This window comes from Primulina eburnea, chromosome 5, assembly GCF_022965805.1.
Source record: "Primulina eburnea isolate SZY01 chromosome 5, ASM2296580v1, whole genome shotgun sequence".
NCBI lineage: Eukaryota > Viridiplantae > Streptophyta > Magnoliopsida > Lamiales > Gesneriaceae > Primulina > Primulina eburnea.
The window spans coordinates 26,630,048-26,637,094 of NC_133105.1; the positions used below are offsets into that span (position 1 = coordinate 26,630,048).

Sequence of the window (7,047 nt, forward strand, 5' to 3'; positions counted from 1 at the left end):
CTCTTCGTCCAAGTCATTTTCTCTCAGTTCAGTAGTGAGAGTGGCTTCCAAAGGGTCCCTAAGAGCATTCTGCACATAGTTAGACACAAGAGCATCAAAAGCATCAATTCTATAACAAATATCAGAATGCAGTGTGTGCTTAAGTGCATTAAAAACATCAAAAGTAGTTTCTTCCTCGCCCAATCTCAATCTCAACTTCCCTTCTTGAACATCAATCAGGGTCTTGCCAGTCGCAAGGAACGGTCTCCCCAAAATCAAGGGCATCTCCAAATCTCCTCCATATCAAGTACCACAAAATCTGCATGAAATATGAATTTGTCCACCTTTACCAAGATGTCCTCTATGACCCCTCGCGAGTATTTGACAGATCTGTCTGCTATTTGCAAGGACATCCTAGTTGGTTTAGGTTCTCCTAATCCGAGCTTCCTAAATATAGATAAGGGCAAAAGATTAATACTTGCACCGAGATCACATAAAGCCTTGTGAAAAACAACATCACCAATCATGCAAGGAATAGAAAAATTCCCTGGATCTTTTAGTTTCGGTGGGATTTTGTTTTGCACCAAAGCAAAGCAATTTTCCGTTAAGTTCATCGTCATGTGATCCTCCAACTTCCTCTTGTTAGCTAATATGTCTTTCAAATATTCAGCATAACTAGGCATTTGCATCAAAGCATCGGCAAAAGGAATATTGATATGCAATTTTTTGAATACCTCAAGAAACTTACCGAATTATGCATCAAGTTTTGCCTTTTTTAATGCTACAGAAAAAGGTGGAGGAATAACAATTTTAGATTGTGCAGTGGGTGCTGGTATTGAGTGGAAGACTTACCTTTTGATGACTCAGTCTGTTCATCCTGTGCTTGAGTTCTTTCTGTTCCTCTGGCCTCTAAGATCTTTCCGCTCTTTAACTCGATGGCCTTCACTTGCTCTTTTGGATTGGTCTCTGTGTTACTTGGCAAGGTGCCCGGCTCTCTATTTGCTATCATCTATACCAACTGTCCAATCTGATTCTCTAGCCCCTTTATTGACGCATATTGATTTTGGAGTCTAGTTTCAGTCGGACGAGATAAACTTAGATATCATCTGCTCCAAATTGGATTTATCTTCTCTAGGAGGGTCAGACCTGTACATCGGTTGTTTCCCATATGTTTGTCCTCCTTACGGTCGATTCTGACTGTTTTGACCACCCAATAAGAAGTTGGGATGTTGCCTCCATCCAGGGTTATATGTGTTCGAATATGGATCATTTCTCGGACGGTTGTGGACTCCCACTTGATTCACCGGTGCCTCATTTGGCACATAGAAGGGATTGTCATCTTGACAGTCCTTCACAAAATGTTCACCTCCACGCTTTTCACAGAATATCTCTTGAAAACGTATATTTGTGCCACCCATGTTCAAGCCATCTAGTTTCCTATTCAAAACATCAAGCTGTGCAGTAATAGCAGAAAGGTCAGTTACCTGGTGGACTCCTGCACTTCTCCGCTGGTTGTTCCTTTCAAATTGAGTATGATAGCTGCTATCAGCCATCTCCTCCAACAACTCATATCCCTCTTCAGCAGTCTTCCTCAATAGGTTTCCACATGCAGCAGCATCTATCATAGTACGATTAGGAGTAAGCAAGCCATAATAAAAGTTTTGAACCACTAACCCAAGTGGCAGTTCGTGATGAGGGCATCTTCGCAATAGATCTTTGAAGCGCTCCCATGCCTCATATAAAGACTCCTGGTCAAATTGAGCAAATGTGGTGATGTCTGCCCGCAGCTTCATGGTCTTAGATGGAGGAAAGTATTTAATGAGAAACGCTTTCGCCATGTCCTCCCATGTGTTGATCGAACCTACAGGCAAACAGTTCAACCATGCTTTAGCTTTGTCACGTAAGGAGAAAGGAAATAAATGCAATCTAACAGCAGCATCAGAAACTCTATTAAATTTAAAAGTATCGCAAATTTCGTGAAAATCTGCGAAGTGCGTTTTGGGTCATCTACTGCAAATCCTCCAAAATGGACTGTATTCTGAATCATCTGAATTATGACTGGTTTGATTTCGAAGTGGTTTGCCTGCACAATATGCCTCACAATGCTGGGGCGTGCTCCATCCAAAGAAGGTTGGGCATACTCCAGCATCGGAATGCGGCATGGCATCTCAACATGTCTAGCATCATGGTGTTCCTCCTCATGATCGTTCTCGTGCATCTCCATCAGTTCCTTCAGTCTCTGCTGCTGTCTTCTCCTCCGGAAAGTTGTTTCAATTTCAGGGTCAAACTGCTCAAGCTCCACGTCAAGTGACTTTGGCATGCACTGGACGAGATATCTGTAACAGAATATGGAGTGTTAATTTAATAAAATGAAACAATGCTAAAGAAAATAACTAAAAATACAATTGTGAATTAACAGTCCCCGGCAACGGCGCCAAAAACTTGATCGAGCAAAACTTGCACTGTTAAATCCTTAATAAAAATATGATTTTGCATGCTCATAATTTATCGCAAGTGCATGATGTCAAGTAATAGTATAATGTACGTGAGTACGAGTATCGTTCCACTGAAGACTGTATTTGACAATTATTGTTTTCAGTTATTAAATCTTTAGCAACGAAAATTGATTGAGTGATTATTACTACTATGCTCAAATAAGTACGCAAATAAAATTATTCAAGAAATAAATAATGAAATATAATATCTAAAACGGTTGATTAAAAATTCAATGAGAAATGAATTTGTTGGGAATATCGGTTCACCTACCCCTCGTTAATTAGTTAATTCGTTCGATATTGATTTTATGCTTCCAACAGGATTTCCTATTCAATTGAACACACTCTCTCGAGCTATGCCACACTAATTCTATTCAATGAAGTAATTGAATGTCTTTAATTATTTATCAAGAGTGAATTGCATGTCGATTTATGAAATCCCCTAGTTTTCGACTCTTAGGACTATGACTATCGACGCGTATCCAATTTCATATGTCAATGTAAATTATAGATCCACAGATTATACTACTATTTCCTATCACAAATTATTCTCTCGAACTCACTCGCAATATAAAATCATTACTAATGTTAGCTACGCTTTAACAACACGATAAAACAATAGTATAATCAAGAATAACGCAACAATCGAGATATAAATTAATTAGATCAAAGTTTGGCGTAGAATCCCCTTTAATACCAACAAATAATAAAATTAGCTACTCGACTTAATATTTAAAATAAACAAAACAATGTTTGAATGATAAAAACTAGATTAGAAATACTATGCGTGACAAAAATGCGAGGAACGTCGACCGGAAATCTTCGAATCTTCAACTCCAAGCGCGAAAGTTCTCTCCAAGCTTGTGCGGCTGCTGAAATTAAGTCTGAATGCCTCCAAGAAGTCCAAAAATCTTCCCCATATCATCCACCCCCAAGACTAAGGTAAGGAATCGGCAAAGATATTTTTCCAAAAATAGGTGGCGCTCGGGCGGTAGAAAATTACCGCTCGAGCGCCACATCTTTTGTAATAATTCTTGAGGGATGCGGCTTCGCTATTGGGCGGTAGAGAATTACCGCCTGAGCGCCATACTTTCTATAACTTGGCTCTTCCGGAGATAAATCTCGCGCCCGGGCGGTAGAAAATTACCGCCTGAGCGCCATACTTTCTGGATATCATCTTAGCTATTCACCTCTCACGCCCGGGCGGTAATTTTCTACCGCTCAGGCGCTAGCCTTTCTGCCATTTTCTCCTTGACTTGCGCACTTTGCTCCAAATTCGGTTTTCCGGTCATTTTTCCTGCAAATTTGTCACACACAAGTGAGACATGATCAAATGCAATTGTTTACTCTAAAATGAACAAAATTTAAATGAAATGTACGCATGCACAATGCAAACACACACAAACTAATGCAATAAAACAAGTAAAAACTACGTCTATCAATATAGATTATGATAATAATGTTTATGGAGGTTTAGACGGTTGACTTTGCTAGACTGAAGTTGCACATAATCCGAGGATCGACGCTAGTATTCCGCACTAGTTATGATTTATGATTTTAAGTAATGCTAAAGATATTTTTACGTCTTTTATTTATGCTATGAGAGATTTTTGAGAGATTATAGTATGAGCTATACTTTTCAAATAATGTTTTTAGGTTGGTAAAATGTTTGACAATTTTATGCTTCAAAATATTTTCCTTTGTATTTTTAAATGTCAGTTGGATGTTTATTTTTAAAATGGTGACAAGATATTTTAAAGTATTTATATATATGTATATTTTTAATTATGGAGATTAAGGAGAGAAAAAAATAAATTTCTAGCACGTTTTAAGAAAACGAATAGCAAACGTTTCAAAAATAAATTAGAATTTAATAAATTTATTTTCATAAAAATATTAATTAACAAGATTACAAATTTATAAAAATTTAATTTAAGATAGGTTTGCATTACAATTTATTTTCTTTAAAATAATTGAAAAGAATAAAAATATATTAAATTAATTTATAAAAAAATATAATAAAAATTTAAATATTATATTAATTATTAAATTTTCACTAATTTTAATTTTCATATTATATTGAAGAAGACAATTCAAGTGTATTATAGTCAATATACAATCTTACCATAATCATTATTAAAGAATTATACACTATCACACCTTTTAAAAAGGATATTTAATCACACAAATAACATGAATAATGATGGCTTTCAATCATAATCAAGGGCCTGCAGTCTAAATAAAAAATGAACCAAATGCGAGATAAGGGATGATTATTTAATAATCATTCACTTATCATGGGTACCAAATATAGCCTTAGTAAGTTCCGTCTCTATCAGTAATACTTATGATCGAGCGCGTTAGCGACAAGTGATTGAATGCACATTTAGGAAGAGATCAAGTCAGAACTTAATAGTTCCATGTTGGGATCCATCGGCAGCTGCAAAAGAACCAGTCTTCATAATCTTATTAAAATCTGTGCTATAAATACTTTTCCGAAAAACCTGAAAAAAGGAAAGATTTATAGCAGAAGAAGATGATTAAAGGGTACGTTCGCAATCAGTACTCGAAAGATGGGGGGTATCCCAAATCAGCTACATCTCCAAAAGAAGAAAATCTTGCTGCTGAAGGGGCATTAGAACTAACGTTGGCTGGATATTTCATCATCTCAAAAATTTGATTTAAGTTTGATCCAATGCGTCGGTTTCCTACCATTAAAGGGTCATTGTTTGTTATTTCTTTATCTGTATACATATGTGATCAATATAGATAAAGATCTTGATTATACTTTAATATAGATGAATCGTAATTCGATATTGAAACTCATTTGTAAACACTATATAATCTAAATTCGTTCATAGTCGATTCAGCCGCCTAACACCTGGATAAAGGTCGTACCATGTTTCCTGGTAAGGGCATATAGATGTCCAAACACACAGATGGGTAGTCATATGATGATTATATCAAATTGTCCTCCATAGGACTTTCCAAGTGGTTATCATTCATCGAGAGTATAAGTATGTGGTTGTGATTGTACACCATTAGTCTTTAAGATCTGAGACAACACTGAGGCTTTATATACTAGGGCTCTACTTGACTCGTTTACCGACTCCAGGAGGGTCAGCAAATGGCGAGATTGGGTACAGTTGTGACGCTTGTAGAAGCCAGTGCATTGTAGTCAGGATTCATCGCTCACTTACGGGTGTGGATATGTTGTGTGATCTGATGAAATAATAGTGCATGAAATATATGGACGAATTATGAAATGTACGTTAGAGAAGGAGTTCTCTAATTGTACATGCGATGCCACTATTTATTCTCAAATAAGTGTCATATTGTTAACGAATTCTTATGCAACCCTCGATGAACCAATGGTTGCAGATTCGATCGGGATATATGAGATGAAGGTGTTAGAGTAGGTGCCCGTCGAGCCAAGTGTTGGCCGAGTGTTCACAATGAAACTCTATGTATAAGCAATCTTTATTTTAATAATATTTGATATTATTATTTTGGCACATTTTTATCTGTATACCCATGCTAGTTGCATAGATAAAGCCCTTGAATATAAAAATGGTAGAAAGAATATGAGATGCTCATATGATGAGTATCATGAAACTCATATTTGTAATACTGTATATTCTAAACGGTTCCTAGTCGATTCAGCCGCCACTAAGAAGGATATAGGCCGCTAGAGTTCGAGACTAGTATCTGCGATGTGAGTACAATGTTTCATTGGTAGGGGACATTGTGATGTCCGAACATGCAGATAGGTGCTCCTTGTAGAGTGCACTGAACAACCCTCCATAAAAGAACTTTCCAAGTGGTTCTCACTTATCGAGTGGAAATGTCCTAGTTTATGGTTGTACAGAATTAGTCCTTATGACCCGAGACAACATTGAGACTCTATGTGCTAGAATTACACTTTGACTTGTTTACCGACTCTCATGGGGTCATCAGGTGGCAAGGTTGGGTGTTCTGTCGAAACACATAGGAGTCGATGCATTGTAGTCGGGGATTCACCGCTTACCTTCGGGTATGGATATCCTATGTGTTTTCATGTGTTAGTAGGTTGAAATCTCTGGCCAGATTATGGTTGTAATTATGAAAGGGGTTTCATAGATTACACCATCGATGCAACTACGACATGACACATAGTATCGATTCATTGACAACTCTCGATAAACCAATGGTTGTCGAATCGATCGGGATATATGAGTTGAAGGGACCGTACTGTACGCTAACCATAATTGAATGGTTCTTGCAGGCACTATCATTTGATACCTAGGGAATCATGTAAGCGATGCTGCTAGGCGTTTAACATGATTGGTTGGGTACTATCAGACTTGAGTTCTGACGTTCTTATTATCAAGGAGTTGATAAGTAAGAATGGAGCAATTGGGGTATGCTCATATAAGGACATGTTTAGTCCGAATCGCATGGAGATGTGAACCCACGGCTAGTTGTATCAATGAACCATTGAGGGCCACACAAGTACTAGCTTTCTAGATCCCGCTTGAGACGTAAAAATAGTTCAATGTGTTGAACGGCTTATAAAGGAGTTTATAAGCGTAAG

The 7,047-nt window shown here is 37.3% G+C and overlaps 1 non-coding gene across 1 annotated transcript; it reads left to right on the top strand.

The window, feature by feature from the left end:
- Positions 1-1,662: 1,662 nt before the first annotated feature.
- On the top strand, positions 1,663-1,768 carry LOC140833204 (small nucleolar RNA R71). Its single transcript, XR_012118337.1, has one exon. It is a non-coding gene; the product is annotated as a small nucleolar RNA R71 (small nucleolar RNA).
- Positions 1,769-7,047: the final 5,279 nt, after the last annotated feature.